General features: G+C 36.2%; 1 protein-coding gene, 1 long non-coding RNA gene and 1 pseudogene across 16 annotated transcripts in view; 1 reads left to right on the forward strand and 2 right to left on the reverse strand.

Moving 5' to 3' along the window:
* Positions 1 to 23,473, reverse strand: part of LOC101287598 (nuclear RNA export factor 2-like) — a 544,209-nt pseudogene that overhangs the window by 499,522 nt on the left and 21,214 nt on the right.
* LOC101286095 (nuclear RNA export factor 3) overlaps positions 1 to 23,473 on the reverse strand; it is a 383,514-nt gene that overhangs the window by 217,636 nt on the left and 142,405 nt on the right. The window lies entirely within an intron of this gene.
* LOC117199174 (uncharacterized) overlaps positions 1 to 23,473 on the forward strand; it is a 99,034-nt gene that overhangs the window by 5,525 nt on the left and 70,036 nt on the right. Inside the window, exon 5 of one of the 6 annotated variants that reach the window (XR_007474977.1) lies at positions 11,756 to 14,326. The exons of 4 other annotated variants lie outside the window; for them this stretch is intronic. This is a non-coding gene — a long non-coding RNA (uncharacterized LOC117199174). Of the gene's footprint in view, positions 1 to 518; positions 969 to 11,755; positions 14,327 to 23,473 lie in introns of those variants that run through there. One more of the 6 variants, XR_007474975.1, reaches the window with a different exon arrangement.

The raw sequence follows: 23,473 nt of genomic DNA on the forward strand, positions 1-23,473 counted from the left end.
TCCAGGGGAGAGACGAGGGTGGATCAGCCCTGAGCTGCAGTGGTGTGCAGAGGATGGGTGGCCTGGACAGGGCCTGTTGGAGGTAGGGCAGGAGGGGCCTGCAAGTGGGTGTGCACGGGAGGTATGTGAGGATAAGGCAGGATCCTGCATGGGACCTCAGCTTTATGTTTGGCCATGTGCAGAAATGGTGGTGTATTTCCTGAAATCAGTTGTTCCAAGTACTTTGAGATATTCTCATAATTAGTTAGGTATCCAACAGTGGTTAATAGTGAAAGTTAATGATACACAAAATCTAACATTTGATGAATAGGATTCAGTTGTAAGACTATTAAGCTTTATTAAACATATGTGTAAACTATAAAACTATAAAAATATCATATTGTCAGTATTTGTTTAAAGCAGCTAGCATTTAGTGAGCTGTTATTGTGTGCCTCGCACTGTTATAATGGTTATGTATTAACTCAGTTCTCAAAGCAGCAGCCCATGACGTAGGGACGGTTGTTTTCCCCCTTTTACAGAAGCGGTAACTGAAGCGCAGAGTGGTTCTTTCAATCTCCCAAGATCACAGAGAGCCAGGTATCCCAATATCTCTGCAGTAGAATTTTTAAAATATTGGTATTCAGGGCCATTTATCCTTGTAAAGACCAAAACACAAAGCCATATTTGTTTAGAAACGTTTCGTCTTCTACAGTAAGTGCTGCCCAATCCCAATTTTATACATAAGGCAATTTCATACATTGAGTGACTATAAGGTGAAGTAAGAGTATTCCAACTCACACAGTTTATAAGTGGCAGAAGGACAGTTTGGACCTGGTGTGTCTCCATAGCCCACACTTCTAACCAATACACTTAGGAAGAAGAAGGAGACATTTGTTGAACTATGTCAGCCCATGATGGGTGATGTTAGGTTAGGGCCATCCATATCTCTTTGGGTGGAAACTATGCTTCGTTAGGCATTTTGCCATGTACCAGATGGTATTTATTTAATAAAAAGGTAATGATTATAGGAAAAAAATGTTAAAGATGAACAAAGCCAGACCCTAGTTAAAGTGGTAAGGACATATTTTAATCAGTAATATACTATTATGACAGGGAAAAGAGTCCAGCGTGAACTGACCCCAACTTCAATTTGTACAGAGGTGACTAGGCTTTTCAAAGTGAGCATGAGGGAAAAGGGAGGGGGTAAGTAGTGACCAATACAGCCAGGGAAGTAAAAATTACAAAAAACAGGAAAGGGGTGTTCATCCATGTGAAACCCATTTGGGTTTCTAACTGGCACTTGAGTTCAAGTTAGATTTCTACCCTCCCACAGAGTCTGGGAGAGAAGGTCCTCTCCTCCTGTGTTAGCTGGAACAAATAGTAAATTGTCCTGGAAGGCTTGAGTGTTCTCAGACAATCACTTTAAGAGAATTTAGGGTCATCTTAGGGATGCAGCCTTGAGCTGTTAGAAACTACGTTAGTGTTTTGTTCAAGACTATTGGCCAGGTTGAGGCCTGGTTCAAAAGAGAGCTAAGAGGAGTGTAACTAGTGTTTGGTCAAGGAGAGAATCTTTTTCAAGGGCAATAATTATTTATTTATTTATTTTTATTGAAGTAGAGTTGATTTACAATGTTGTGTTTGTTTTGGTGTAAGCAAAGTGATTCAGTTTTATGCATATATATATATGTATATATTTGTTTCCATATTCTTTTCCATTATGGTGTATTATAAGATATTGAATATAGTTCCCTGTGCTATATGGTAGGACCTTGCTGTTTATCTATTTTATATACAGTAGTTTTTATCTGTTAATCCCAAACTCCTAATTTATCTCTCTCCCCCAACATCCCCTTTGGTAACCATAAGTTTGTTTTCTATGTCTGTGAGTCTATTTCTGTTTCGTAAATAAGTTCATTTATATTATATTTTAGATTCCACATATAAGTGATATCATACAGTATTTGTCTTTTTCTTTCTGACTTACTTTACTTAATATGATAATCTCTAGTTGCATCCATGTTGCTGCAAATGGCATTTTTTCATTCTTTATTATGGCTGAGTAGTACTCCATTGTATATATGTACCACATCTTTATCCATTCATAGGTCAATGGGCATTTAGGTTGCTTCAATGTCCTGGCTATTGAAAATAGTGCTGCAATGGACATAGGGGTGCATGTATCTTTTCGAATTATGGTTTTCTCTGGATATATGCCCAGGAGTGGGATTGCTGGATCATATGGTAGCTTTATTTTTAGTTTTTTAAGGAAGCTCCATACTGTTTTCCATAGTGGCTGCACCAATTTACATTCCCACCAAGAGTATAGGAGGGTTCCTTTTTCTCCACACCTTCTGCAGCATTTATTATTATTATTATTATTTTTGCAGTATGCGGGCCTCTTACTGTTGTGGCCTCTCCCGTTGCAGAGCACAGGCTCCGGACGCACAGGCTCAGTGGCCATGGCTCACAGGCCTAGCTGCTCCGCAGCATGTGGGATCTTCCCAGACCGGGGCACGAACCCGTGTCCCCTGCATTGGCAGGCGGACTCTCAACCACTGCGCCACCAGGGAAGTCCAGAATTTATTATTTGTAGACTTTTTAATGATGGCAATTCTTACCAGAGTGAGGTGATATTTCACTGTAGTTTCGATTTACATTTCCCTAATTATTAGCAATGTTGATCATCTTTTCATGTGGTTTTTGGCCATCTGTATGTCTTCTTTGGAGAAATGTCTATTTACGTCTTCTGTCAAGGGCAATAATTATAAAAACAAATGGATAAAGGGAATAATAATTATAGTTCCTATGCATTAGACAACTTGGATGTTAAAATAATTACTTGGACTTCCATTATGAATTATTTTCCCTTTTATGAACTCAAGGTGCTTTTCAAATGGGAATCACATTGCTCTGTGCTCTAGGCTTCACTGGTTGGGAGGCAGGGATGGTCTGATAGGTGAGGCCAGAGGAAAAATTCCTGGAAATAGGCAGCATGTACTCTTGAGTATGGTTCCTTTTAATCAACATGATGTATGTATGAGTGATTTACGTTACTGTCATCTAGAGTTGTAGATCATTCATTCTCATTAGTGTATAGTATATTATTACATCGTGTGGATATTTCATAATATATGTATCTGAACTTTTTATGATGGCCATTCTGAGTGTTGTCAGGTGATACCTCATTGTAGTTTTCATTTGCATTCCTCTAATGATTAGTGATGTTGAGCACCCTTTCATGTATTTGTTGACAATCTGTATATCTTCTTTTTTAGAGAAATGTCTATTTAGGTCTTCTGCCCATTTTTGAATTGGGTTGATTGATTTTTTGCTATTGAGCTACATGAGCTGCTTGTATATTTTGGAGATTAATCCTTTGTCAGTTGCTTCATTTGCAAATATTTTCTCCTATTCTTAGGGTTGTCTTTTTGTCTTGTTTATGGTTTCCTTTGCTGTGCAAAAGCTTTTACGTTTCATTAGGTCCCATTTGTTTATTTTTGTTTTTATTTCCATTTGTCTAGGAGGTGGGTCAAAAAGGATCTTGCTGTGAATCATGTCATAGAGTGTTCTGCCTATGTTTTCCTCTAAGAGTTTTAGAGTGTCTGTTCTTACATTTAGGTCTTTAATCCATTTTGAGTTTATTTTTGTGTATGGTGTTAGGAAGTGTTCTAATTTCATTCTTTTACATGTAGCTGTCCAGTTTTCCCAGCACCACTTACTGAAGAGGCTATCTTTTCTCCATTGTATATTCTTACCTCCTTTGTCAAAGATAAGGTGACCATACTGTGTGGGTTTATCTCTGGGCTTTCTATCCTGTTCCATTGATCTATCCTTCTGTTTTTGTGCCAGTACCATACTGTCTTGATTACTGTAACTTTGTAGAATAGTCTGAAGTCAGGGAGCCTGATTCCTTCAGCTCTGTTTATCTTTCTCAAGATTGCTTTGGCTATTTGGGGTCTTTTCTGTTTCCAAACAAATTGTAAAACTTCTTGTTCTAGTTCTGTGAAAAATGCCATTGGTAATTTGATAGGGATCACATTGAATCTGTAGATTGCTTTGGGTAGTATAGTCATTTTCACAGTATTCATTCTTCCAATCCAATCACATGGTGTACCTCTTCATCTGTTTGCATCATCTTTAATTTCTTTCCTCAGTATCTTAAGTTTTCTGCGTACAGGTCTTTTGCCTCCTTAAGTAGGTTTATTCCTAGGTATTTTATTCTTTTTGTTGCAATGGTAAATGAGAATGTTCCCTTAATTTCTCTTTCAGATTTTTCGTTGTTAGTGTAAAGGAATGCAAGAGATTTCTGTGCATTAATTTTGTATCCTGCTACTTTACCAAATTCATTGATTAGCTATAGTAGTTTTCTGGTGGCATCTTTAGGATTTTCTATGTATAGCAGCATGTCATCTGCAAACAGTGACAGTTTTACTTCTTCTTTTCCTATTTGTATTCCTTTTATTTCTTTATCATCTCTGATCACTGTGGCTAAAACTTCCAAAACTATGTTGAAAAATAGTGGTGAGAGTCAGCACACTTGTCTTCTTCCTGATCTTAGTGGAAATAGTTTCAGTTTTTCACCACTGAGAATGAATTTGGCTGTGGGTTTATTGTATATGGCTTTTATTATATTGAGGTAGGTTCCCTCTCTGCCCACTTTCTGGAGAGTTTTTATCATAAATGGGTGTTGAATTTTGTCAGAAGCTTCTTGTACATCTACTGAGATGATCATATGGTTTTTATCCTTCAGTTTGTTAGTATGGTGTATCACATTGATTGATTTGCATGTATTGAAGAATTCTTGCATTGCTGGGATAAACCCCATTTGATCATGGTGTATGATCCTTTTAATGTGCGGTTGGATTCTGTTTGCTAGTATTTTGTTGAGGATTTTTGCATCTATGTTCATCAGTGATATTGGCCTGTAGTTTTCTTTTTTGGTGACATCTTTGTCTGGTTTTGGGGTCAGGGTGATGGTGGCCTCGTAGAATGAGTTTGGGAGTGTTCCTCCCTCTGCTATATTTTGGAAGAGCTTGAGAGGATGGGTGTTAGCTCTTCACTAAATGTTTGATAGAATTCACCTGTGAATCCGTCTGGTCCTGGGCTTTTGTTTGTTGGAAAATTTTTAATCACAGTCTCAATTTCAGTGCTTGTGATTGGTCTGTTCGTATTTTCTATTTCTTCCTGGTTCAGTCTTGGAGGGTTGTACTTTTCTAAGACTTTGTCCATTTCTTCCAGGTTGTCCATTTTATTGGCATATAGTTGCGTGTAGTAGTCCCTCATGATCCTTTGTACTTCTGCAGTGTCAGTTGTTACTTCTCCTTTTTCATTTCTAATTCTGTTGATTTGAGTCTTCTGCCTTTTTCTCCTGATAAGTCTGCCTAATGGTTTATCAATTTTCTTTATCTTCTCAAAGAACCAGACGTTAGTTTTATTGATCTTTGCTATTGTTTTCTTCATTTGTTTTTCATTTATTTCTGATCTGATCTTTATGATTTCTTTCCTTCTGCTAAATTTGGGGGTTTTTGTTCTTGTTTCTCTAATTGCTTTAGATGTAAGGTTAGGTTGTTTATTTGAGATGTTTCTTCTTTCTTGGGGTAGGATTATATTGCTATAAACTTCCCTCTTAGAACTGCTTTTCCTGCATCACATAGGTTTTGAGTCATCGTGTTTTCATTGTCATTTGTTTCTAGGTGTTTTTTGACTTCCTCTTTGATTTCTTAAGTGACCTCTTAGTTATTTAGTAGCTTATTGTTTAGCTTCCATGTGTTTGTGTTATTTACAGTTTTTTTCCTGTAATTGATATCTAGTCTCATAGTGTTGTGGTCAGAAAAGATGCTTGATATGATTTCAATTTTCTTAAATTTACCAAGGCTTGATTTGTGACTCAAGGTGTGATCTATCCTGGAGAATGTTCCGTTTGCACTTGAGAAGAAAGTGTATTCTGTTGATTTTGGATGGAATGTACTGTAAATATTGATTAAGTCAATTTGGTCTAATTGTCATTTAAAACTTGTGTTTCCTTATTTATTTCCTGTTTGGATGGTCTTTCCATTGGTGAAAGTGGAGTGTTAAAGTCCCCAAATATTACTGTGTTACTGTCGGTTTCCCCTTTTATGGTGTTAGCATTTTCCTTATGTTTTGAGGTGCTCCTATGTTGGGTGTGTAAATATTTACAATTGTTATATCTTCTTCTTGGATTGATTCCTTGATCATTATATAGTGTTCTTCCTTGTCTCTTGTCTTTATTTTAAAGTCTATTTTGTCTGATATGAGTATTCCTCCTCCAGCTTTCTTTTGATTTCAATTTGCATGGAATATCTTTTTCCATCCCCTCACTTTCAGTCTGTATGAGTCCCTAGATCTGAAGTGGGTCTCTTGTAGACAGCATATATATGGGTCTTGTTTTTGTATCCAGTCAGCCAGTCTGTGTCTTTTGGTTGGAACATTTAATGCATTTATATTTAAGGTAATTATTGATATGTATGTTCCTATTACCATTTTCTTAATTGTTTTGGGTTTGTGGGTTTTTTTTAATTTATTAAATTTATTTATTTTTGGCTGTGTTGGGTCTTTGTTGCTGTGCATGGTCTTTCTCTAGTTGTGGCGGGGGTTGTCCCTCTTCATTGTGGTGTGCAGCCTTGTCATTGTGTTGGCTTCTCTTGTTGCGGAGCATGGGCTCTAGGCACGCTTGGGCTTCAGTAGTTGTGTTGCATGGGCTCAGTAGTTGTGGCTTGCCGGCTCTAGAGTACAGGCTCAGTAGTTGTGGTGCACGGGCTTAGTTGCTCCACAGCATGTGGGATCTTTCCAGACCAGGGCTCAAACGCGAGTCCCCTGTATTGGCAGGTGGATTCTTAACCACTGCACCACCAGGGAAGCCCCTTGGGTTTGTTTTTATAGGGCTTTTCTTTCTCTTGTGTTTCCTGCCTAGAGAAGTTCCTTTAGTTTTGGTTGTAAAGCTGTTTTGGTGGTGCTGAATTCTCTTAACTTTTGCTTGTCTCTAAAGCTTTTGATTTCTCCATCGAATCAGAATGAGATCCTTGCTGGGTAGAGTAATCTTGGTTGTAGGTTTTTCCCTTTCATCACTTTAAATATGTCCTGCCACTCCCTTCTGGCCTGCCAAGTTTCTGATGAAAGATCAGCTGTTAACCTCATGCGAATTCCAGTGTATGTTATTTGTTGCTTTTCCCTTGCTGCTTTTAATAATTTTTCTTTGTGTTTAATGTTTGCTAGTTTGATTAATATGTGTCTCGGTGTGTTTCTCCTTGGGTTTATCCTGTATGGGACTCCCTGCACTTTCTGGACGTGATTGAGTATTTCCTTTCCCATGTTGGGGAAGTTTTCGACTATATTCTCTTCAAATATTTTCTCAGACCCTTCTTTTTTCTTCTTCTCCTGGGATGCCTATAATGCTAATGTTGGTGCCCTTAATGTTGTCCCAGAGGTCTCTAGACTGTCGTCCATTCTTTTCATTCTTTTTTCTTTATTCTGCTCTGTGGCAGTTATTTCCACCATTCTATCTTCTAGCTCACTTATCCGTTCTTCTGCCTCGGTTATTCTGATATTGATTCCTTCTAGAGTATTTTTTCATTTATTGTGTTGTTCATTACTGTTTATTTGCTCTTTAGTTCTTCTAGTTCCTTGTTAAACATTTCTTGTATTTATTCTATTTCCGAGATTTTGGATCATCTTTACTATCATTACTCTGAATTCTTTTTCAGATAGATTGCCTATTTCCTCTTCATTTATTTGGTTTTGTGGGTTTTTATCTTGCTCCTTTGTCTGCAAGATATTTCTCTGTCTTCTCTTTTTGCCTAACTTACAGTATTTGAGGTCTCCTTTCCCTAGGCTGAAGAGGTGTAGTTCCTCTTGCTTCTGTTCTCTGCCCCCGGTGGTGGGGTTGACCCAGTGTGTTGTGTAGGCTTCCTGATGGGAGGGCCGGCTGCCTGTGTTCTGGTGGGTGGAGCTAAGTCTTTTCTCTCTGATGAGCAGGGCCCGTATCAGGTGGTGAGTTTTGGGGTGTTTGTGAGCTTAGTATGACTTTAGATAGTCTGTGTGCTGATGGGTGTGTTTGTGTTCCTGTCCCTCTTGCTGTTTGGTGTGAGGTGTCCAGCGCTGGGAGTTGCAGGCAGTTGGGTGGAGCTGGGTCTTGGATTCAGAGAGAGGCCTCCATGAGAGCCCTCAGTGATTAATCTTCCCTGGGGCCAGGAATTCTCTACTGTTCCAGCGTCCTGGACTTGGTGCTCCCACCCCAGATCCTCAGGCCCAACTTCCGGTCGAAGAACCAAGACCCCACAAGTCACTCGTCCTGGCAGTAAAGGGGATTAAAAAAAAATGAGTAACAAAAACCCAGACAAATGGTAAAAAGTAGACTCAAACCAACAGAAACAAGGAAACACACACACACACACACACACACACACACACAAGAAACAAAAACAGAACCAAATAAAACAGAAAGCAAGAGAACAACCACAAAAACAAAAGAACCAAAGAACGAAATCACCAATTTAAAAGAAAAGTAAAAAAAAACAAAAAAAACAAAAACAAAACCAAAGCAGAGTACCAACTGATATGTGAAGCTAAGAAAAAACAAACTGACAAAAATGATTTTAAAAAATTAAAAAAAGAGAAAGGGGAAACAAGACAGAACAATAGAAAAGCAATGCAGAAATAGAAACATAAAAAATAAAAAATATATATATTAAAGAACGAAAAAAAAGACAAAAAAGCCCCCAGAGAAATGGTAAAAACGAAATCAAACAAACAAAAAGAGGAACAAGGAAACACACACATGCAAAAGAAACAAAAACAGAACCAAATAAGACAAAAAGCGAGAGAACCACCAGACAAACAGAACCCCCAAACAAAATCAAACAATTTGAGTCAGAACTCAGAAAAACACAAAACCTAAAAACAAAACCATAGCAGTGTGCCAATTGAAGAATAAAGCAAGGAAACAGAATAATCTGATAAAACTGATTTTTAAAAAATAAAATAAAATGAAAAGGGAAAAAACACAGAACAACAGAAGAGGAAAGTAGAAATGGAAATATATAAAAAATTAAAATATGTTATAAAACACGAAGATCTCAAAAGACCGAATAAAAATTTTTTTTTAATATGAAAACAGGGACTTCCCTGGTGGCGCAGTGGTTATGAATCTGCCTGCCAATGCAGGCGACATGGGTTAGAGCCCATGACCAGGAAGATCCCACACGCCGCGGAGCAACTAAACCCATGTGCCACAACTAATGAGTCTGCGCTCTAGAGCCTGCGAGCTACAACTACTGAGCCTGTGTGCCACAACTACTAAAGCTCGCACACCTAGAGTATGTGCTTCGTAACAAAAGAAGCCACTGCAATGAGAAACCCACGCACCGCAATGAAGAGTAGCCCCCGCTCGCCGTAACTAGAGAAAGCCCGCATGCAGCAATGAAGACCCAAGGCAGCCAAAAGTAAATAAATAAGTAAACAAATACTAAAACAGCAACAAACAAAAAACAAACAAAAAAGAGTGCTTATATAAATTAAGTATACTTTTTTCAGAAGTATAGAAACTAACTGAAATATTTTTCAAATTCAAGTGATCTAGGTTAATCTTTAGTAAATAAAAAGCTAAATTTGTTGGTTTAATTAAAATAAACACATCAGAGTAATCATTATTAAATATAATGCAGATATACAACTTTCATTTTATCTGGGTATAGTAGTCATAAGTTCAAGTTATCTGTTACAGAATTTGTTGGCAAGAAAAATAAATTAAGATTCTTTAAAACGTGGCAACAGGTCCAAAATGGAGTCACTTATGGTAAGCCCCACCAAACCAAGACTTCATTACTGTTTTGGCTTTCCCAGAAATGGAACCTTATACCAGTCAATCAGGAATTGCCTGATCAGCACTTGTTTGGTAATCTGCCTAATAGATCTCTTCTGTCCTCTGAAGAAAAGTAATCTGGCAATAACCAATCTACTTTGTTGCCTATATAACCTCCTTATTCCTACTCTCTTCCATGTATAAGTCATTTTCTACAGCTCTTCAGAGCTACTTTCTATCTACTAGATTGGATACTGCCCAATTCATAAGTCACTGAATAAAGCCAATAAGATCTTTAAAATATATTCAGTTGAATTTTGTTTTTTAACAAGATGATGGTTAGCTGTTTAATGCCTCATGAAATTTTCATGAGTAATCTAACATAATTGTTAAGAATAAGTAAATTAAATAGAGGTAAGTAAAAGTTTACAAATGAACATTTCAATAATAACTATGCTTTATGGTATATCTACTTAAAAATAGTCTCCAAAATCTTTTTGGTAACTTGAAACCTTAAAGTAACTAAATTAAGTTAAATGATGAATATTCATTGAATATCTAGATAATTTCCATATAAGATAATATACTGAAACATTGGTTACTGAACATAGGCTTACCTACTTTTTATTACAGAGGAACCAAAGATATTTGGGTCAATTAGTCAATATATTTTATGGCAAATTAAAAAAATTTACTATGAAGAGGAATATACTTCTAGAAATTGTGAAATGTATCTATAAATTTGCTAATCCACAGAATGGTAATGTAACAGGCAGTCCACGATTACTTCTTGGTTTTAACTAGAAATTAAGAATTCTAAGGGTTAAGAATTCTTATCAGTGTATGTAATTAAAACTTTCAAAGTAATAAGGGCAAAAGAAAACAACCGTTTATGAAAAGTGGGTAAGGATATTAGAATGTGTTTTTTGAATAAGGAAAGGTATGAAGGACATGTTTTTTTCCTGAGGGAAAAGGAAAGTAATTTTGTCCTAAAGTAGACTGGCTGGTTGTTCCAGAATGAAAGAGAAGAGAAAATACAGTACAAAACCTGAATGTATAGAAGGTTTGTGGAAAAGGACTCTTGAGAAAATAATTGTATGTGTGGTCAAGCTTGTTAAATTGGAATGAATTTATTTTTGTTTTTAAAGAGTGAGTCTTAATATCAAAATTACATTGGTGTAAAATCAGAATTTGGTTTTCTCTCTGTTAAAAAAAAACATTTTCTTGGACTATTGGTCTTATCTTGATAAGCTGTTGGGAAAGGTTTTTCTTTACCTTTTCGTAGTCTGCCTGGTCAACAAAGATTTTATGTCATGCCAAAATGATTTCCTCTGCTTCTTGTTGTCTTTATCAGGTCTTTGGTTACTTGGGAAAACTGAGTCTTCTCGATATTAAAAGTGTGAAGTTTTCTTCACAACTATGTCACCTTCTGTATTTGCCTTTAAAATCTTCTATTGTCACTTTGGTTAAATAAATAATTAGTTATTTCATAATGATCTATGATCCTATTTAATCAAATGCTCAAACCTTTTGACATTTTTGACAACTTCCCAAAACCAAATTATGAATGGAATCTTTTTAACCTTAAATTAACTTTGAGATTTCCCAGAGGGCTTCCGGAAAATCTCAAAGGTTTTGTCTCTCACCTGGTAAGATGTTAAAATTATTAGGTTTATTGGATATGGTGAAATACATGGGAAGCATTGTCAAATAAGTGATACTAAACCTTCTTAGGTTATATCTGTATGGATATATGTTTTTAATATGTGTTCCAGAAATTGTATGAAAGTCCTAGAAATCTAGTATGTCCTGGTATAATGTTATCAGTCATAATTCTGGTTATTATCTTGATATGTGTTATGTCACATAAATAACCAAATTTCATAGTCAATTTCATTATAATAAACTCTCATCAGGTATTTAATCATGGGCATTTAAAATTTTTTTTGTCATTTACAGACAGTTGTTGTTTTACTCTGATGCTTTTGCAAAAGTGATTCATCTTCAGAGAGATTCATGGAGAAAACTCTGAAAAGTACTATAGAATACAGGTTTCTGAAAAGTTTAAGGACATACTACTGACTGGGTAAGAATTTCCAGAGCTCTAATGGAAAAACTAGATTCAAGTAGAACAAGAATTAATAACATGGGTTGAATGAACTGATGGGGATGATTATAATTTTTATGACTTTTTATGTGAAACACTGCTGGTTCTTTAATGTTTTTATTTACAAGTTTAAAGAAACCTTTTTCTTTTAAGCTGTCTATGATGTATAGCAATTTGATAAAGTATACCTTTGTAAACAGAATTGAAACATTTCATTTTTCTCCGTATCTGATCCCTCCAGAATTAGGAAATTTGTTGAGTGTTCTTATTTTCATGGCTATTTAGTTATTTGTATAAATTCAGTAAGAATCTGTTTTTAGAATACAATTTGAAACATTGTTTATATTATGGCTTTGACAGAATATCATAATTCAGAATATGCATAGAATATAGACCACACAACTTTAAGGAACTGAGGCTGACTTTATGGAGCCAGTAAAGCCTCTTGGAAAACCAGCCTGTTACCTTGCTTGCTGCGTTCCCAGCAGCTTTCCCAGGTAAGGAAGGAAGGTCTCTTCCTGCAGGCCCGGAAACCTCAAGAAATTGAGGAGACTTCAAGAAGAAAGGAATTAACCCAGATCTATAGGTATTGTAGGCAAAGTTTGATGGCAAGTCTCAGGCTTGGCTTCTTAGCCTCAAGAGGCTTTTAAATGTCCAACTGAGATTCCTTATAAAAAGTTCCAGCAAAGAAAAATTTAAAATAGCCTCTGTGGCCAGTCACTACTCTTGCTACAGTTATGTAAACATCAGGCCAAGTTTAATGAGACTAGACCTGTTTTGCAAACAAATTGGTCTTACTGTGATTATCTTTAATAGAAGTGAGAGAGTGGTTGTAGAGAGAAGAAGATGTTTAGTAAAAAAGTGTAAGACATCCTTGTGGATATCAGGTTCTATTCATGTTCATTATCTTTGAGGTTTTGTTATCTACCTGTAAATTGGACTGGATCCTGAATTCTTCCAGTTTCCTCAGATACTGGCTACAACTCTCCAAACTAACACTTCCAATTTTCTCCCACCCTTCTGACCTGAAATCAATAAGAACAAAGACTTCCTTTCAACCTCCTTGAAAGGGATCATACCATGTCCCCCTCACTATCCAGATAGCAGCCAAACTGCAGGCACTCGAATCTTGACCCAAGATTCAAGAGTCAAGTTTCAGGAATCACTTCCAGACTCTTGAAACTGCATAAGGGCTGGAGATCTAAACTTAAAGTTGACTAGGGAGGTTCCTCAGCATCTTGAGGCATCTAGAGGTGGACAGCTCTCCCAAGATCACAGATCAAGATCCTCGTCTCCAATATGAAACTCTTATTCCTCTTGCCTTTTTGGTACTTGCTTTTTCTCTCTGTTAATGCATGGGAAGACAATGCCTCTTAACTCTGGCAACTATTGCTGAATACAAGAAAAAGGCCATAGTTATACAACAGAGTCCCTAGACTTTTCTTGCTAAGATGGCTTTAGATAAGAGATTTCCTTTAGATTACTTATTGGCTGAACAAGGAGCAGTCTGTGCCATAACAAATACCTATTGTGGTACCTGGATAAACACCTCTGGTATTGTAGCCAATACAAGGAATTAACAAACAAGACACTTAGCTAAAACAAGTTGATGCCTTTCCAGGTACATTCTTTGATTTATTTGATGCCAACTGGTTTGGTTCATGGGGGCCCTAGCTAAAGAGTATACATTACTCTCTTGGTATTATCCTCCTGATAGTCATCATTGTAGTCTCCCTGGTGCTCTGTGTTCTCTCAAAGGTCTTAAATGCATGTTCACAGCCATCAGATGGTCTCACTGTGCTTGAAGAAACAGGAACAAGATGAACAATGAGATAAATAGCAAAAGTAATTCTTCTGTGGACCTGATATCATAATCTACAAGTTTTCATGGTGAGACAGGAACAATTTTGGTGGTGACTGAGAGTGCCACTCATACCAAAAGGTGGAATTGTTAAAGTAATTAAACAAGGGGGCCATTAGAGGTGGCCCTAATGCCATGGTGGCCCATGTAAGCAAACCAAAATCTAAGCCTGTAAATGCCTCAAGGTTACAAAATCAAAAACCAAGGACAACCAACCACAAACAGCCAAGTGAGCTTTAAGCTGTTGCCAGCCAAATAATTTCTTTTCCTTGTTTCCGTACCTTTCCTAAGTAACCCATTCTCCTGGCTCCTGTCAGTGGAGCATTCCTATTCACTTCCCATTTGGTGCTCAATTAGAATGAATCTTTGTTCAATTAAATTTGTAAAAATTTTAATATGCCTCAGTTTATCTTTTAACAGAACTCAAGAAAAGAAGAATAGTCTATTATCTTTTCCCAGATATTTACCATCCTGTTCCTTTTCCTCTGCAAGTATAGTCATACTTCTGTCTAAAAATAAAATTTCATCTTTCTTATAGTGTTATACCCTGCCTTTCTTCACTAGCAACACAAATTGAATGTCATTCAATGTCAATAAACATCCATTTGCATCATAATTTCAGTGCTTACAAGAATACTAATGGCCCATAAAAACATGAAAGTATTAAAATTAGCCAACATTTGTTTTGGGTCAAGTAACATTTATTCTCAGAATTGCAGTGTGACATTTTTCATCCTTATTTTACAGATGAAGATAGTAAAGAACTGGGAGGTTAAGTATTTTGCCTAAGCTAGCATACTTAGAAAGTGACACATCATGGATTTGGACCCAAATAGCATGGCTCCAGAGCCCATGAATATTTAGGGTGATAGAACTTGAGGCACAGAAGCACACAGATTAACTATCAAGTTTCAGCCACATAAACCCAAACTGAGACACACTTACACATACAAATGCATTATCAAAAATTGTACTCAGCTTCTTTCCTCCATAAATGGGTATTCCTTGAATATATTTCCAAAACACTAAAATCTCAAGTAACCTATTTATCTGTAAAAAGTATTTTCTATTTTCAAATTTTTCTCTTAATAAATTTTCCTGTTTACAATTCTTCAAACAATACAGAAATGTATATTTATAATATGAAATTACCCTGACTCTCCCTTCTGCTTGATACCTGTCCTTTGACCCAAAGTTGCCCACTCTCAATAGATTGGTGCATTTTCTCCAGATGTGTTTGTCTGTAGGTGAAATATTATCGTAATCAGAGATACACAAAAATATTTATTCATACATGTTTTCTTTTTCAGTATAGAATCCCATTATTCATATTCTGCAACTTGCCTTTTTTTCATTGAAAATAACAGCTCTTTATGTTTTCATGTATTTTGTTAGCTAATGTGTCTTCAAATGGTACTTGGTATATATATTGTTCTTTACATGAATACTCCATTTATATTTGTACTATCCATTGCTGTGAAGGGTAGCAGAACATGCCACCCAAAATATGCTTCTGTGGTGTAAGGAGTATTTTGAGCTGATTATTTTAAGAAACAGCAGACACAAGAAAATCTCTAAAAACAGAGTAGAAGTTACCCTTTTGTAAGGAACATTTACATTTATAATGGAAATCTCCACTAGTAAGTGTCTCCCTCTCTGTTCTTCCCTCTGAAGGAGGACTTGAAATCACATGAAACACTTGTCAATGGAGAAGGCACCAACTTTAGTCGGCATAACAAACCTTACCCTTGTTAACCTTGCTTTTCTTGGTAACCTCGAATAACTGGCCTCTCCTCCCACCCCCAACATCTTTCTTTGCCTTTGGCTGAAGACTGTTTTTAAGGTGGTGGCATGGGCCATCTCAAGGAGTTATTCAGTTTCCCTGGGAATCTCCCACGTGTACATGAAGTATACATATTAACAAACTTATTTGTTTTTCTCTTGTTAATGTCTTTTATTACAGGGGGTCTCAGCCAAGAGCTCGAACGGTAAAGGGAAAATTATTTTTCCTCTCCTACCATTTTGGCAACCATGAAGGGCTCCACTGGGGCACCTCACTTGCTCTGGAGTCTACAGATGGGATCCTGAAAAACTGGCAGAAGCTGGCTAAGGGTAAGAATTCTTACCAAAGTCAGCTCTCCTGGATCTCTGTCTGTAGTGTCCAGTCAAGAGGGGAAGGTTAAAATCTTACAGTGTCTCTTCATTTCCAAATTCCAATTGGCAGAAGAAAGACATTTGTAAGATTTAATTCTTTGAATTGTGACTGGTGAATTTGGTTTTAGGTACCCGTTGGCTATTGATCCTTTTCCTCCCAGGGACAGCTATCACTTTCCTGTTTGTCTTGTATGTTCTGAGAACTTGGCTTGGCTTTCTGCATGCCCAGGGCACATAGGTTGTCATTTCTTGCGTGTGCAGGTGTCTCGAACGTCAGGATGTAGGCCCCAAGAATATAGTCAGAAAGAAATGTGGGTTGCACCCCATTTGCAGCTAGTGTCCTACTGACTGTTGCCTACTCTTAGGGGGCATATCGATAATTACCTTGAATGTAAATGGATTAAATGCTCCAACCAAAAGAAACAGACTGGCTGAATGGATACAGATACGAGACTCATATATATGTTGTTTACAAGAGACCCACTTCAGACCTAGGGACACATACAGACTGAAAGTGAGGGGATGGAAAAAATATATACCATGCAAATGGAGATCAAAAGAACGCTGGAGTAGCAATACTCATATCAGATAAAATAGACTTTAAAATAAAGACTGTTACAAGAGATAAGGAAGGACACTACGTAATCAAGGGATCGATCCAAGAAGAAGACATAACAATTGTAAATATTTATGCACCCAACATAGGAGCACCTTGATACATAAGGCAAATGCTAACAGCCATAAAAGAAGAAATCGACCATAACACAATAATAGTAGGGGACTTTAACACCCCACTTACACCAACGGACAGATCATCCAGACAGAAAATAAATAAGGAAACACAAGCTTTAAATGACACAGTAGACCAGATAGATTTAATTGATATTTATAGGACATTCCACCCACAATCAGCAGAATACATTTTCTTCTCAAGTGCACACGGAACATTCTCCAGGATAGATCACATCTTGGGTCACAGATCAAGCCTCGGAAAATTTAAGAAAATTGAAATCACGTCAAGCATCTTTTCTGACCACAATGCTATGAGAGTAGAAATCAATTACAGGAAAAAATATATATAAAAAACACAAACACATGGAGGCTAAACAATATGCTACTAAATAAGAGATCACTGAAGAAATCAAAGAGGAAATTAAAAACATACATAGAAACAAATGACAAAGAAAAAGAAGGAACATTTAAACAATAATTATCCTAGGCCTTTGATAATAGGCAAATATGCACCAAAACTCATTCTTAGAGAAAATTTACATCTTTTCTTTAAAATTTAAATTAAATTTAAAAAAAAATTTAAATTAAATTAAAATTTAAATTAAAATTTACATGCCTTTGACATGTTGACTTTCAACTCTGTCTTCTCTAGGACCTGAGAGCATCTCTTTTAAATGCAAAGTTCAGGGAGGTGATTCTTGTCAGAAATTAAAGAAATAAAAAAGGAGCTATTTGGAAACTAGACAAATGAAAAAATCTTAAAAGTCTTCTCTACAAATAGTGGTAAAAAGCTTTAGCCATCTGAGCAGATAACCTTAACTTTTCCATCTGCCAGAAACACAGTTTGAATCCAAGTGTTCTATTATAAATTAGTGAGTTTTAAACTATTGTACCTATATCATTGCTAAATTTTAAAATGAAAGCTATATCTTTATTTGTCTGTATGTCTATGTGTATGTTAGAGATGTGTGATACTGCTCTACCTCCAAATGGTAAAAGATTTGTAAAAGATCTCTATTTGATTGGCTTAAAGTAAAATAAGTACTTATATAAATTAAGTATCGCTAAACTCTCAGAAATAAAATAGAAACTAACACAAATGTTTTTCAAGTTCACATGATCTGAGATAATCTAAAGTAAATAAAAACTAGTTTGTTTGTTGGATTAATTAAGACAGACATGTCTTCAGAGGTATCAACATTAAATATAATGCACATACAACTTTTGTTCTACCTAGATGTACGAGTCATAAGTTCATGTTATGTCTTACAATATTTGCCAGCAAGAAAAATAACAAGATTATGGCTAGCTGCTTAATATCTTGTTAAAATTTCATGAGTGATCTCAACATAATTGTTAAGAGCAAGTGAATTAAGTAAATGTACATAAGATAAAAGTGTATAAAAGAACTTTCAAACAGTAATTATTTTTTTAAAAAATATTTATTTAATTTATTTTTGGCTGTGTCAGGTCTTAGTTGTGGCACGTGGGATCTTTCATTGTGGCACGCAGGCTCTTCATTGCAGCACGCGAGCTTCTCTCTAGTTGTGGTGTGTTGACTCCAGAGCACGTGGGCTCAGTAGTTGGGGTGCGCAGACTCTCTAGTTGTGGTGCATGGGCTCCAGAGTGCGTGGGCTCTGTACTTGTGGAGTAATTATGTTTTATAATGTCTCCTTAAAAATAGTTTCCCAAATTAGTAACTTTTAGTAACTTACAACCTTAGAATTTTGCTGAGTTAAATTATGGATATTCTTGTAATATCTAGATCATTTCAAAATAATACACTGAAACATTAATGGCTAAACATACGTCTAGGTTTACCTACTTTTGTCCCCTTATTAAAAAGGAACAAAAGATATTTGGTCTTGTTAGCAAAAATGTCTTGTGCCACATTGAAAGTTTGTACTATGAGGAAGCACATGCTTTTAAAAATTATCAAATGTATTCATAAATTTGCCAATCTACAAACTGTTGGTATGGAACAGACAGTTCACAATTGCTTACTTCCTAGTTTTCACTAGAGCTTACGGTTTGTAAGCATTAAGAATTCTAATTAATACATATAATTAAAACTGCTAAAATTACTATGGGAAATTATTTCATCTCTGTATGTAAGAAAAGTAGGATGTTTGGGGATAAGAAAAGGTGTGAGGTATGGAGGTGCATTTTTGGTAAAGGAAAAGGTAATTTTGTCCTACAGTAGAATGACTTGTTGTTTCAGAATGAGAAAGAGGAGAATACAGGACACACTAAATGGATATAGAAAGTAGAGGAGAGAGAAAGAGAAATTTACTTTGTATGGTCGAGCTGGCTAAAATTGAATGAATTTATTATAAAGGTTTAATTTTTTATTTTATTTTTTTGGATATTTTTTAAACTTTTTATTTTATATTGGTGTATAGCTCATTAACAATGTTGTGATAGTTTCAGGTGCACAGCAAAGCGACTTGGCCATACATATACATGTATCCATTCTCCCCGAAACTCCCCTCCCATTCAGGCTGCCACATAACATTGAGCAGAGTTCCCTGTGCTATACAGTACACCCTTGTTGGTGATCCATTTTAAATATAGCAGTGTGTACATGTCAATCCCAAACTCCCTAACTATCCCTTCCCTCCATCCTTCCCTCCTGGTAACCATAAGTCTGTTCTGTAAGTCTGTGATCTGTTTCTGTTTTGGAAATAAGTTCGTTTGTATCATTTCTTTTTAGATTCCCCATATAAGCGATATCATGCAATATTTCTCTTTCCTGTCTGACTTACTTCACTCAGTATGACAGTCTCTAGGTCCATCCATGTTGCTGCAAATGGCATTATTTCATTCCTTTTTACGGCTGGGTAATATTCCATTGTATATCTGTACCACAACTTCTCTATCCATTCCTGTGTCGATGGACATTTAGGTTGCTTCCATGTCTTGGCTATTGTAAACAGTGCTACAATGAACATTGTGGTGTGTGCATCCTTTTGGACCATGTTTTTCTCTGGATGAATACCGAGGGGTAGGATTGCAAGATCATATGGTAGCTCTATTTTTAGTTCTTTAAGGAACCTCCATACTGTTCTCCATAGTGGCTGTACCAATTTACATTCCCACCAACAGTGTAGGAGGGTTCCCTTCTCTCCACACCCTCTCCAGCATTTATTGTTTGTAGACTTTTTGGTGATGGCCATTCTGACTGGTGTGAGGTGATATCTCATCGTAGTTTTGATTTGCATTTCTCTAATAATTAGCGACGTTGAACATCTTTTCCTGTGTTTGTTGGCAATCTGTATGTCTTCTTTGAAGAAATGTCTATTTAGGTGCTCTGCCCATTTTTGATTGGGTTGTTTGTTTTGACGATATTAAGCCACATGAGCTATTTGTATATTTTGGAGACTAATCCCTTGTCAATCACATCATTTGCAAACATTTTCTCCCAATCTGTGGGTTGTCTTTTCGTTTTATTTATGGTTTCCTTTGCTGTGCAAAAGCTTTTGAGTTTAATTAGGTCCCATTTGTTTATTTTTCTTTTTATTTCCATTACTCTGGGAGACGGATTGAAAAAGATATTGCTGCAATTTATGTCAGTGTGTTCTGCCTATGTTTTCCTCTAGGAGTTGTCCCATCTCATATTTAAGTCTTTAATCCATTTTGACCTTATTTTTGTGTATGGTGTTAAAGAATGATATAATTTTATTTTTCTTACATGTAGCTGTTCAGTTTTTCCAGCAACATTTGTTGAAGAGACTGTCTTTCCACCATCGTATAGTCTTGCCTCCACTGTCATAGATTAATTGATCATAGGCGCATGGGTTTATCTCTGGGCTTTCTATCCTGTTCCATTGATCTATATTTCTATTTTCATGCCAGTACCATACTGTTTTGATGACTGTAACTTTGTAGTATAGTCTGAAGTCAGGGAGCCTGATTCCTCCAGCTCCATTTTTCTTCCTCAAGATTGCTTTGGCTATTCAGGGTCTTTTGTGTCTCCATACAAATTTTAAGATATTTTGTTCTGGTTCTGTGAAAAAATGCCATTGGTAATTTGATAAGAATTGCATTGAATCTGTAGATTGCCTTGGGTAGTGTAGTCATTTTGACAATATTGATTCTTCAAATCCAGGAACATCGTATATCCTTCCATCTGTTTGTCTCTTCTTCGATTTTTCCATCAGCATCTTATAGTTTTTGGAGTACAGGTCTTTTGTCTCCTTAGGTAGGTTTATTCCTAGGTATTTTATTCTTTTTGATGTGATGGTAAATGGGATTGTTTCTTGAATTTCACATTCTGATCTTTCATTGTTAGTGTATAGAAATGCCACAGTTTTCTGTGTATTAATTTTGTAGGCTGCAACTTTACCAGATTCACTGATGAGCTCTAGTAGTTTTCTGGTAGCATCTTTAGGATTTTCTATACATAGTATCATCTGCAAACTGTGACAGTTTTACTTCTTTTCCAACTTGGATTCCATTTATTTCTTTTTCTTCTCTGATTGCCATAGCTAGGACTTCCAAAAACTATGTTGAATAAAAGTTGTGAGAGTGGACATCCTTGTCTTGTTCCTGATTGAAGTGGAAATGCTTTCAGCTATTCACTATTGAGTATGATGTTAGCTGTAGGTTTGTCATATGAGGCCTTTATTGTGTTGAGCTATGTTCCCTCTGTGCCAACTTTCTGGAGAGTTTTTATCATAAATGGGTGCTGAATTTTGTCCAAAGCTTTTTCTGCATCTATTGAAATGATCATGTGGTTTTTATTTTTCAATTTGTTGATGTGGTGTATCACACTGATTGATTTGTTGATATTGAAAAATCCATGCATCCCTGGGATAAATCCCACTTGATCATGTTGTATGAACCATTTAATGTATTGTTGGATTCGAATTGCTAGTATTGTGTTGAGGATTTTTGCATCTATGTTCATCAGTGATATTGGCCAGTAATTTTCTTTTCTTGTGGTATCTCTGTCTGGTTTTGGTATCAGGGTTATGGTGGCCTCACTTGAATGAGTTTGGGAGTGTTCCTTCCTCTGCAATTTTTTGGAACAGCTTGAGAAGGATAGGTGTTAGCTCTTCTCTAAATGTTTGATAGAATTCGCCTGTGAAGCCATGTGGTCCTGGGCTTTTGTTTGTTGGAAGATTTTTAATCACAGTCTCAATTTCAGTGCTTGTGATTGGTCTGTTCATATTTTCTATTTGTTCCTGGTTCAGTCTTGGGAGACTGGACCTTAGTAAGAATTTGTGCATTTCTTCCTGGTTGTCCATTTTATTGGCATAGAGTTGCTTGTAGTAATGTCTCATGATCCTTCATATTTCTGTCATGTCAGTTGTAACTTCTCCTTTTTCATTTCTAATATTATTGATTTGAGTCCTCTCCCTTTTTTTCTCGATTAGTCTGTCTAAAGGTTTATCAATTCTGTTTATCTTTTTAAGGAACCAGCCTTTAGTTTCATTGATCTTTGCTGTTGTCTTCTTTGTCTCTATTTCATTTATTTCTGACCTGATCTTTATGATTTCTTTCCTTCTACTAACTTTAGGTTTTCTTTGTTCTTTCTCTAGTTGCTTTTGGTGTAAGGTTAGGTTGTTTATCTGAGATTTTTCTTGTTTCCTGAGGTAAGATTGTATTGCTATAAACTTTCCTCTGAGAACGGCCTTTGCTGAATCCCATAGGTTTTGGATCATTGTGTTTTCATTTTCATTTGTCTCTAGGTATTTTTTTTATTTTCCCTTTGATTTCTTCAGTGAACCATTGCTTGTTTAGTGGCATATTGTTTAGCCTTCATGTGTTTGTGTTTTCTATAGTTTTTTTCTTGTAGTTTATTCCTAATCTCATAGCATTGTGGCTGGAAAAGATGCTTGATATATTTTCAATTTTCTTAAATATACCAAAGCTTGCTTTGTGGCCCAGCATGTCATCAGTCCTGGAGAATATTCCACGTGCACTTGAGAAGAATGTGTATTCTGCTGCTTTTGGATGAAATGCTCTATGAATATCAATTAAGTCCATGTGGTCTAATGTGTCATTTAAGAACTGTATTTCCTTATTGATTTTCTGTCCGGATGATCTGTCCATTGATGAAAGTGGGGTATTAAAGTCCCCCACTCTTACTGTGTTACTGTCAATTTCTCCCTTTATTGCTGTTAATATTCCCCTTAAATATTGAGGTGCTCCTATGTTGGATGCATATATATTTACAATTGTTATATTTTCTTCTTGAATTGATCTCTTGATCATTATGTAGTGTCCTTCTTTGTCTCTTATAACAGTCTTTATTTTAAAGTCTACTTTTTTCTGATACGAGTATTGCGACTCCAGCTTTCTTTTGATTTCCATTTGCATGGCATACCTTCTTCCATCCCGTCACTTTCAGTCTGTATGTGTCCCTAGGTCTGAGGTGGGTCTCTTGTAGACAGCATATATACGGGTCTTGTTTTTGTATCCATTAAGCCAGTCTGGGTCTTTTGGTTGGTGCATTTAGTCCATCTACATTTAAGGTAATTATCAATATGTGTGTTCTATTGCCATTTTCTTAATTGTTTCGGGTTTGTTTTTGTAGGTCTTTTTTCTTCCCTTCCTCTTTGGTCTCTTCCCTTGTGATTTGCTGACCATCTTTAGTGTTGTGTTTGGGTTACTTTTTCTTTTTTGTGTGTGTATCTATTGTAGTTTTTGGGTTTGCTGTTCGCATGAAGTTTTTTTTTTTTTTAACATCTTTATTGAGGTATAATTGCTTTACAATGGTGTGTTAGTTTCTGCTTTATAACAAAGTGAATCAGTTATACATATACATATGTTCCCATATCTCTTCCCTCTTGCGTCTCCCTCCCTCCCACCCTCCCTA

The sequence above is a fragment of the Orcinus orca genome, chromosome X (assembly GCF_937001465.1).
Source record: "Orcinus orca chromosome X, mOrcOrc1.1, whole genome shotgun sequence".
Lineage (NCBI taxonomy): Eukaryota > Metazoa > Chordata > Mammalia > Artiodactyla > Delphinidae > Orcinus > Orcinus orca.